Source organism: Bombina bombina, chromosome 3 (genome assembly GCF_027579735.1).
Source record: "Bombina bombina isolate aBomBom1 chromosome 3, aBomBom1.pri, whole genome shotgun sequence".
Taxonomy (NCBI): domain Eukaryota; kingdom Metazoa; phylum Chordata; class Amphibia; order Anura; family Bombinatoridae; genus Bombina; species Bombina bombina.
The window spans coordinates 57348013-57360215 of record NC_069501.1 but is presented as its reverse complement, the minus strand read 5'-3'; positions in this window follow the sequence as shown (position 1 = coordinate 57360215).

Below are 12203 nucleotides of genomic sequence, written 5' to 3'. Positions count from 1 at the left end.
AAGTAAATTGGAAAGCTGTTTAAACATTCCCTATTTAAATCATGAAAGTTTTTTTTGGACTTGACTGTCCCTTTAATATAGCACAGTAATTTTTTTTATTTTTTTTCTCCATCACCATATTTCCTCATTCACACATAGAAATGTAAAGAAATATCTTGATGCATGATATCTTAAAGGAATAGGGTAAAATAACTTTTTTTTTCAATTAAAAAATGAAACATGATTTCTACTTTAAATTGAGAGAGAGAAATAATATTATTGTTATTATTACATTATTTTATATGTATTTTAATTTTCGGTTGCTTAAATAATTCAGACAAATTTAAAGAGAAATACATTTCATAAACTTCAATGTAAGTCTATCGGAATCAATTTTCATATATAATATTTAAAAGTTTATATAAGATCTATAGAAACATTTGAATAGTAAAGCATTGCAAAATACCTATGGCTGTGAGGATCAGAAATGAGGTCTTCATTGGTCTTTTTTTTTTTTATTGTGGCATCTGCATTATCGCACTTGACATTAGAAAAGCAGAAAAAATATATCTAATATGGTGAACTGGCATCTGTGATTCACATGCAGTTCAAAGATTAGATAGAATAATACAATGTTTAATATTTTGTGCAATTTATTTTTTTTTTGAGGGCGGAGCTGAGAGTAAAACTATGACAACTGCTGTGGCATGATCAAGGCAATTGGCAATAAAAGTTTGCTTTTTATGTTAAAAAAAGTATTACATTGTTTATAAATTGTGCGCACTGTGGCATGAAAGGAAACTGAGTAAAAATTGAATTGTTTTCAGTTTGCTGAGCTCTTTATTAGCATATAGAGGCAGAATATAAATGATTTTCTTAACAATGTATTTATAGTTCATGCCGTAGCTCTTTCATCTGCTATGATTTATTTCGTAGAATTATTTTGTTGCTTTTGGCTCTGATTTGCAAAAATAGCATTTTGTGTCCCTTATTATTTATTACTACTCTTTCATGTCATATTAACCTTAGCTTTGCTGCTCATAGATTCCTTTTGTTCTATCCCATCCTTTATGTTATCTGTCTTGATTTTTTTTTTTTTAATGTGTGATAGGTGAACATTTTTACATAATTGTTAAAAATAACACATTTCACCTAGGTGTGTGTTTTAAATCAATTGTGAATTGTCACAAATGTGTTAAATTTCAACTCTTACTTAAATGAATATTAAACCCAATTTTTTATTTTATGATTCAGATAGAACATGCAATTTTAAGCAACTTTCTAATTTATGCCTATTATAAATTTTTCTTCTTTCTCTTGCTATTTTAATTTGAAAAATCAGTAATCTAAGCTAAGGAGCCGGCCCACTTTTGGTTCAGCACCTGGGTTGCACTTTCTGATTGGTAGCTAAATGTACCCACCAATGAGCAAGCGCTATCCAGGGTACTGAACTAAGCTAGTTCCTTAGCTTAGTTAACTGCTCTTTCAAATAAAAATAGCAAGACAACGAAGAAAATGTAATAATAGGAGTAAATTAGAAAGTTGCTTAAATTTGCATGCTCTATCTGAATCATGAAAGAAAAAATTTGGGTTTAGTATCGATTTAATAAAATATTGAAATTTCTAATACAACAAAAATTCTAATATTTCAATATTGATGCATATATGTTCATTCTTAAATGATTCAAAGTAAGTGTAGGCCAGTGTTTCTTAACCGCACTCCTCAAGAACACTCAACAGGCTAGGTTTTCATTATAGCTGAACTAGATCATATGTGAAATAATCAGCTGATGGGTGAGAGCAGGTTAGTAACCATGGTCACTGATTAGATGATTATTTCACCTGTGCTTTAGTTCAGCTATAATGAAAATCTTGCCATTTGGAGGAACTTGAGGACCGTGGTTGAAAAACACTGGCCTAGACAAAGCAAAATTTGTATGGAAGAGTAAAATAGAGTATCCAAATATATGAATGGTAATATCTTTATGTTATGTCATAACAAAGTGCAAGGGGATCATTATTTCTGTTATTTGAATATTTAAATACAGACATTCCCAATTCCTACCTCTTAGCCATGACTATACCACTGACTCAAAATTATTTGATCTAATATCTTATCCCATTTCAGAATCCTTATAGCATTTGGGTCTCATTAACTTCCCCATCCTTTTACCTTCCCTTCTTTCCCTATTATTCTCACTCCTCTTCTGAATTCATATCATCTCTCATATCAACACCCCATATATCCCAACCACTCGCCAACCTAGACTGATCATTTCCTAACTATTTTAATGAAACTCTTACTTTTTTCAATTGAATATAACCCCCTCTTTTCATACCAATGCCATGCTACCCTTGATGAACATACTCTTTGCATTCTGTATATTCAATAGGACACATTTCCATTGATTGAAATCAATTCAATGTAGGGGGTTAGATGCTACTAAATGTGTTAAAATGAGTATCATCAATAGGAGACATTGTACAAACAATAATATTTTATGAGTTTGGAATCCCAATTTTTAGAATTTAAATAGGTTTCCACTGGTGTATTTTTTATTTTTATTTGAGCCAAGTTATTTGAACCATTATTCAGTTATTCTTTATGGATTTTTGAGTAGTTTAACATTGATTTCTAGATTGTTGCTTTACCATATGAAATTTTGAAAAATCTTTTTTTTTCCTTATGTATTCAATGTATTATAGCAGAACTTGCATACAAAAGCAAATTGAAGTTCAACCTAGATTTAAAACTATAATATTTTCTTTCAAGTATAGAACAACAAGACTTTTTCTTTGTACCATGACAGGTGCCACCAAACTTGCATCATACTGTAAGATGTGAGATTGTACAGAGCCGATGCTCTTTTAATGTAAAACATTTATCACTGTCTATGTAGAGTTTCCATACAATCTATCATGGCTTAGTCTGAAAGGCATTTTAGACAATTAATGAGAAATGTTCTGTTTAATTTCAGTATTATATGTGAATACAACATTATCAGAGTGAAGACTGTATGTGACTTTTTAACAGTTGTAATTTAAATCAAAAATAGAAATGATAACATATCAATTGTGTTTACCAGCAAAGTTAGCAAAGGCGTTTGATAGAGTGTGAGATTATTGAACACAATTAAGAGGTTCGGAATAGATGAAAATATTAGTACATGGATAAGCAACTGGATAAAAACTGGGATTAACAAGTAGCAATAAATGGATCATACTAATATTTTACAAAGGTAATTAGTGGAATAATCTAGGGATCAGTACTGGGCCTGGTTCTTTCTCATATTTTTATTAATGACTTGGAGCAAGGATTAAATAGCAACATCTCAATTTTTGCAGATGATAAAAAGTTGTGTAAGGTCATTAGCTCAGTGCAAGATGAAATTGCTTTGCAAGGGGATTTACAAAAAATTGGAAGAATGGGCAGGTAAATGGAAAATAAGATTTAATACTGGAAAATATAAAATTCGACATTTTGGAAGTAAAATTTAGCAGGAAACATGTGCCTGAATATGTTTTTTACACTTAACCAATAATACCAGTTCATGATTTATGTGCAATATATCTAATTAACATATTTGTTAACATCTACTTATTTGTAATCACTATTTAACTCTAACTATTTTATACAATACATACAACTTTTTACATATTTATTATGGACGTGTGATTTTTAACTATTTATTAATCCAGGAAACAACCATTTTGATAAATACGTGCAATTAATTTAACATTGATAAAAATCTGTACAAATGCTTTGTGCAAGAGGTCAAAATTAACTTTTAAGAGATCAAACCTTTTGGAATAGCTGTTTCCAAAGTATTTTCTTATTGTTTGCTGAATTTTCACTGGGCAAAATATTGATGACCTTTACACAGTGCAAGGACATTAAAAAAAAATACTAAAGGAGCATGATTTTCAAATAACAAACACAATAAAATGTTACTCATACACTAGAATTTTAAAAATAAATAATTAATAAACAAGTTGAAGCATACTGAAAATTCATAATTCAACCAGCTTTTATCAAAAAAAGTGGGGTTTCCAAATAAGAAGCCCCCAAATGTCTAGTATCAAGCACTCAGCATTAAAAGTCATAAGAAAAGGACATTGGACGACCTCATATAGAAAAAGGTTTTATTCACAATCAATAAAGCATTCAAATACTAAGTAAAAAATACTAAAATCCCTAATGGGCCAAACACTATAAACGATAGCAGCCACTACTCAAAAAGCATTGTCAGGTGCATCACTAATGACTTCTTTAAATATTCTTAAATATAGTTCTTAACTTAAGCGATTTAAATTAGTGGCCACACACCAGCAACCAGATTTACTCCATAATCGCATTCAGAGTCTAAATACGCTGAAACAGCCTATAGGATTGGAGCTGCAGAAAACATATGACACACGTTCAATACAGCCCGTATAAAGACACCTTGTTTTTCCATGCTCTCATGCTCCTTACTTGTCTTTTTTATATCTACATTGCTAGCCAGGATTACAACATCTTAACGGGCATCTGTATCATGGGGGGGTCCCCACAGGGAGGTGCTGCACACCAATGCGTTCTGTTGAGTTTCATTCCTCTATATTACTACTATATTATAACTTTGCTTCTATCCGCTTATATTCCTCTTTGCTACTGCATTCTCATAGATTTTAAGGTGAATGATTCTGTTCCAATCAGCCAATAGAATGCGAGCTCAATCTGATTGGCTGATTGGATCAGCCAATCGGATTGATCTTGATTCTGATTGGCTGATTCCATCAGCCAATCAGAATATTCCTACCTTAATTCCGATTGGCTGATAGAATCCTATCAGCCAATCGGAATTCGTGGGACGCCATCTTGGATGACGTCCCTTAAAGGAACCGTCATTCTTCAGTTGGACGTCGCCGAATGAAGATGGGTCCGCGGTGGAGGTCTTCAGGATGGAGCCGGTCCTCATCGGATGAAGATAGAAGATGCCGCTTGGAAGATGATGGTTGCCGGTCCGGATCTACTCTTCTTCCCGGATAGGATGAAGACTTTGGAGCCTCTTCTGGACCTCTTCAGCCACCGAATGATGGATCGCCAGCCCCCGCTTGGGTTGGATGAAGATTTTGGAGCCAGGACCGATCGGTGATACCCGGTGAGGTGAAGACAAGGTAGGATGATCTTCAGGGGCTTAGTGTTAGGTTTATTTAAGGGGGGTTTGGTTTAGATTAGGGGTATGTGGGTGGTGGGTTGTAATGTTGGGGGGGGTATTGTATGTTTTTTTTTTTACAGGCAAAAGAGCTGAACTTCTTGGGGCATGCCCCGCAAAGGGCCCTGTTCAGGGCTGGTAAGGTAAAAGAGCTTTGAACTTTAGTAATTTAGAATAGGGTAGGGCATTTTTTATTTTGGGGGTCTTTGTTATTTTATTAGGGGGCTTAGAGTAGGTGTAATTAGTTTAAAATTGTTGTAATATATTTCTAATGTTTGTAAATATTTTTTTATTTTTTGTAACTTAGTTCTTTTTTATTTTTTGTACTTTAGTTAGTTTATTTCATTGTAGTTATTTGTAGGTATTGTATTTAATTAATGTATTGATAGTGTAGTGTTAGGTTTAATTGTAGGTAATTGTAGGTATTTTATTTAATTAATTTAATGATAGTATAGTGTTAGGTTTAATTGTAACTTAGGTTAGGATTTATTTTACAGGTAATTTTGTAATTATTTTAACTATTTTAGCTATTAAATAGTTCTTAACTATTTAATAGCTATTGTACCTGGTTAAAATAAATACAAAGTTACCTGTAAAATAAATATTAATCCTAAAATAGCTATAATATAAATATAATTTATATTGTAGCTATATTAGGATTTATTTTACAGGTAAGTATTTAGCTTTAAATAGGAATAATTTATTTAAGAAGAGTTAATTAATTTTGTTAGATTTAAATTATATTTAAGTTAGGGGGGTGTTAGTGTTAGGGTTAGACTTAGCTTTAGGGGTTAATACATTTATTAGAATAGCGGTGAGCTCCGGTTGGCAGATTAGGGGTTAATGTTTGAAGTTAGGTGTCGGCGATGTTAGGGAGGGCAGATTAGGGGTTAATACTATTTATTATAGGGTTAGTGAGGCGGATTAGGGGTTAATAACTTTATTATAGTAGCGGTGCGGTCCGCTCAGCAGATTAGGGGTTAATAAGTGTAGGCAGGTGGAGGCGACGTTGAGGGGGGCAGATTAGGGGTTAATAAATATAATATAGGGGTCGGCGGTGTTAGGGGCAGCAGATTAGGGGTACATAAGGATAATGTAAGTAGCGGCGGTTTACGGAGCGGCAGATTAGGGGTTAATAATAATATGCAGGGTTCAGCGATACCGGGGGCGGCAGATTAGGGGTTAATAAGTGTAAGGTTAGGGGTGTTTAGACTCGGGGTACATGTTAGGGTGTTAGGTGCAGACGTAGGAAGTGTTTCCCCATAGCAAACAATGGGGCTGCGTTAGGAGCTGAACGCTGCTTTTTTTGCAGGTGTTAGGTTTTTTTTCAGCTCAAACAGCCCCATTGTTTCCTATGGGGGAATCGTGCACGAGCACGTTTTTGAGGCTGGCCGTGTCTGTAAGCAACTCTGGTATCGAGAGTTGAAGCTGCGTTAAATATGCTCTACGCTCCTTTTTTGGAGCCTAACGCAGCCTTTATGTGGACTCTCAATACCAGAGTTATTTTTATGGTGCGGCCAGAAAAAAGCCAGCGTTAGCTACGCGGGTCCTTACCGACAAAACTCTAAATCTAGCCGCATAAAAATAACTCTAATATTGAGAGTCCACATAAAGGCTTCGTTAGGCTCCAAAAAAGGAGCGTAGAGCATATTTAACGCAGCTTCAATTCTCGATACCAGAGTTGCTTACGGACGCGGCCAGCCTCAAAAACGTGCTCGTGCACGATTCCCCCATAGGAAACAATAGGGCTGTTTGAGCTGAAAAAAAACCTAACACCTGCAAAAAAGCCGCGTTCAGCTCCTAACGCAGCCCCATTGTTTGCTATGGGGAAACACTTCCTACGTCTGCACCTAACACCCTAACATGTACCCCGAGTCTAAACACCCCTAGCCTAACACTTATTAACCCCTAATCTGCCGCCCCCGCTATCGCTGACCCCTGCATATTATTTTTAACCCCTAATCTGCCGCTCCGTAAACCGCCGCTACTTACATTATCCTTATGTACCCCTAATCTGCTGCCCCTAACACCGCCGACCCCTATATTATATTTATTAACCCCTAATCTGCCCCCACAACGTTGCTTCCACCTGCCTACACTTATTAACCCCTAATCTGCCGAGCGGACCGCACCGCTATCATAATAAAGTTATTAACCCCTAATCCGCCTCACTAACCCTATCATAAATAGTATTAACCCCTAATCTGCCCTCCCTAACATCGCCGACACCTAACTTCAATTATTAACCCCTAATCTGCCGACCGGAGCTCACCGCTATTCTAATAAATGGATTAACCCCTAAAGCTAAGTCTAACCCTAACACTAACACCCCCCTAACTTAAATATAATTTAAATCTAACGAAATTAATTAACTCTTATTAAATAAATTATTCCTATTTAAAGCTAAATACTTACCTGTAAAATAAATCCTAATATAGCTACAATATAAATTATATTTATATTATAGCTATTTTAGGATTAATATTTATTTTACAGGTAACTTTGTATTTATTTTAACCAGGTACAATAGCTATTAAATAGTTAAGAACTATTTAATAGCTAAAATAGTTAAAATAATTACAAAATTACCTGTAAAATAAATCCTAACCTAAGTTACAATTAAACCTAACACTATACTATCAATACATTAATTAAATACAATACCTACAAATAACTACAATGAAATAAACTAACTAAAGTACAAAAAATAAAAAAGAACTAAGCTACAAAAAATAAAAAAATATTTATAAACATACGAAAAATATTACAACAATTTTAAACTAATTACACCTACTCTAAGACCCCTAATAAAATAACAAAGACCCCCAAAATAAAAAATGCCCTACCCTATTCTAAATTACTAAAGTTCAAAGCTCTTTTACCTTACCAGCCCTGAACAGGGCCCTTTGCGGGGCATGCCCCAAGAAGTTCAGCTCTTTTGCCTGTAAAAAAAAACATACAATACCCCCCCCCAACATTACAACCCACCACCCACATACCCCTAATCTAACCCAAACCCCCCTTAAATAAACCTAACACTAAGCCCCTGAAGATCATCCTACCTTGTCTTCACCTCACCGGGTATCACCGATCGGTCCTGGCTCCAAAATCTTCATCCAACCCAAGCGGGGGCTGGCGATCCATCATCCGGTGGCTGAAGAGGTCCAGAAGAGGCTCCAAAGTCTTCATCCTATCCGGGAAGAAGAGTAGATCCGGACCGGCAACCATCATCTTCCAAGCGGCATCTTCTATCTTCATCCGATGAGGACCGGCTCCATCCTGAAGACCTCCACCGCGGACCCATCTTCATCCGGCGACGTCCAACTGAAGAATGACGGTTCCTTTAAGGGACGTCATCCAAGATGGCGTCCCTCGAATTCCGATTGGCTGATAGGATTCTATCAGCCAATCGGAATTAAGGTAGGAATATTCTGATTGGCTGATTCCAATCAGCCATTCAGATTGAGCTCGCATTCTATTGGCTGTTCCGATCAGCCAATAGAATGCGAGCTCAATCTGATTGGCTGATTGGATCCTATACATTATCTCTGACACTCACCAGATTACTTTTTTTTTTTTTTATGGTTTCAAAGAGCTTTATTAGAGTTACTGCAAATACATACAAATGAATTGTCAACAGGGGGGCCCAATCTTCCCCCATTACAGCATAATCCTACAAAATAATAAGGATATACATTGAAAAACATCAAGAGCATAAAATATAGTATTTCCATAAAAATTTGCTGTGTCAGCTATACAAAAACATAAAACTTGCATCACATTATACAATTTTAGCACTTATTATTACTTGTTTTAAAGCAATGTGCGTTTAATTGACCCTCAATATGACTGCTTAGACCTTGCATGATTCTTTAACCTATACACAGGTAGTCCATTCAGGGCGTCAATAGGGAAAGGATTTAGGTTTAACTGGGATTCTGATAGAAATCTATCCTCATTTTTAATATATAGCTTAATTTTTGAATCCCAGATTGTATTTTTTGGGTCCCTTTTAGATCCAAAATGCAATGACCAAAGGAATGTGGGAGTTCTGTATAATGATATAGCAAAATTACAAACTGCATTCTTAGGAACATAAATACACATTAAATAGAAATATATTAGGAAAAAGTGAATGAGTCTGGACAAACAGTGTACATTTATGATATCTGCTTCTGGCAAACAAGATTTGATAAGTGAGCTTGACATTGCATAATAAGGATGCTATTTCGAATAGTGAGGGAGAGTTTGCCATATAAGAGGGTAAGCTCCTCTTAATTTAATAAAGTGGGTATTTTTTGCGTCACATTGGTAGCTCAAAACCTATTTAGCACTTTGAATTTATATGCTTTAAATTAGTAACCTGCAAAAAGCTTGTTATGCTATTTCTCTGTGAGGATCTGGACTGGTCTCTTGGGATATATCACTCCCACAGTTACGGCCGCTGGCCACATGGAGTTAACTAATGCCAAAATATAAACAGATCTGACTCAGGAAATAAAACACCCCCTCACTAGTATCATGAAAAATGAAATACAATACATCACATACATATTTCAAGAATGACAAAATCTGACTGTACGCATGCAAGCAAACAAAAAGAACAGTGGGAGCAAAACAGTGAAAGCATGATAATTAATGAGCGAGGAGGGACTGTCCACCACCAACAGTGTATATATATGAAATCTGGACCAAATAGTACCTGTATAGTATTGCGTAATAGCAGATCAGACTAATGGTGTGGGGAGCATATAATGGCAGGGTATTGATATATAATTGTACAGATAGAGACCACAAAAATACATAGCGGCGTTGAGAATTAGAGTCCCCCAAAACATCCGGCGTAGTCGCCATCATTAGGCTGAGGCAGTCTCTATAATGATTAAATTGCAGTCATATCAGTGAAATTGTGGTAGTTGCTTAGTTGATCCTTAGTTGATCTTATACCGGAGCCTGCATTGGTATACAGCAATGTTCAGCCGAACCCTGTCCCCATCGAGTGTTAAGAGTGTCATCACTCAGGAGGTGCAGACAGACAGCTGCCCATGATTGTGGGCCTGTCTCAGCGATCTGGGTGGATTTAGTCACCGTTCCTGAGCAGGGCCAAGGTAAGTCCACTATTCCTAGAACACCGTCAGTCTCCGACAGCGGCTCAGCTCCAGAAAATACATAGCATTCGGCATAAATATGACAGGCCGGGTCTTCATACACTCTCTCCCTCAGGAGTGGTTGTTTATGGTCACTCAATGAGTTCCAGGAGCTGCACGTTACTCTTATAGGCTCCCCAAACTGTTCAGCGGAAGCCTCTGATTCCCGGTCCCTATCACAGGGGTCGGGTGGATGAGGGCAGGCTCCGAAACACTGCGCAATCAAATTTCTCAGTCCAGCGAAGTGCACATTAAGCATCTCATATATAGTGTCTGCTGATGCTTGTGTATCGGTATCCATGTCCAATTAAATTTGTGTAGTAATTAGTACTACTCATAACCCCAGTCTCCCAGGGGGGGGATATGCGTAAGCCCCGGCTCCAGAAACCGCCACACACTTTATAAATGCAGCAGCCTTGAGGCCTAGCTGCAGAACTTAGACAGAGCAGTCAATCCAGGAAGTTTCCCTCCGGACTGTCAATTTCTTGAATCTTGTAGTATCCCTCTGGCCCCCATCCACAGGAATAGAAATTCTTATAGAGGAAAACAATAAAAAATTGTATAAAACACTGTAGTAGAACCAGGAGCTCCCACAAAACACGTCCTGTCTCTGCAACTGTAGGCTCCGCCTCCTCACCAGATTACTTTTTACTGCCGCCTTTAAAAAGAAGCAAACTCAAGTTTCTCATACGATCCAACTGGAGATAGTGTTTCAAGGTTACAAATCCATCTTGTTTCTTTTTGAATTAAGGTTGTATCAATGTTACCACCTTCCCAATTTTATATGTTCAATGCCTATTACTTGTAAATCATCCAAATTAGAACTGTGGCATTGCAAAAAATACCTTGCTACACGACTGTCTAAATTTTCTTTGTTTTTTAAATATCATCACAATGTTCAATTTCTCTTGCTCTCAATTCTTGATAGGTTTAACCTACATAGTATAGAGGGAAAGAACAAGATAATAAATAGATCACCCCTGTAGAGGTACAATTTATAAACATTTTGATCTTATACACTTTTCCCATAGGGTCTGAATGTGATTTTGGAGTAAGTCTGGTTGCTGGTGTGTGGCCACTTATTGAAAGCGCTTAATTTAAGAACTATACAGTATTTATGAAGTCATTAGTGGTGCACCAGACAATGCTTTTTGAGTAGTCGGCTGCTATTGTTTATAATGTGAGGCTAATTAGGAATTTTAGTATTTTAGTATTTGTGAATAAAAATATTTTCTATGTGAGGCTGTCCAATGTCTTTTTTATTACTTTTAAGGCTGAGTGCTCGGTACTATACTTTTGGGGGGCCCTTATTGGGATACCCCATGATTTTCAAATGTTTCTGAACATTCATGCAAATGTTCCGTCTATGGACTATGCACATAGATGCAAATGTTCCCTCTAAGTGGTGTATAACTGTATGCAAATATCCCCTCTAAGGTGCATGCACATGCATGCCTGTGTGAACGTGCACACTATTTTTTCCTGCAAATGCTTTTTCTAAAATGTGCATGAATATATGATATATTGCTTCTAAAATGTGCTCTCATGCATAACCAAGCTCTATCCAAGATAAATATGCATAAGTATTTAGTAGAAAAACTAGTGCGTACACAGATTCTATTTTAGACGGTAGATTTTCTGATTGTCTTTGTTCAGTCCTGTTTAAAGTACAAAATTATTTAAATACGATATGTTACATCATTTTATTATTGGACTGTTGCATGCATATATCTTAACCTACCTAGGTATGCTTTTAAAAAAAAGGAGGCAAATAAATCTAATATATTTGGAAACAGAAGGAAACTGAACAGTCATTTAAACATTGCATACTGTATCTGAATCTGAAAAGATTCATTTTAACATTTATGTCCTTTTATTTTTC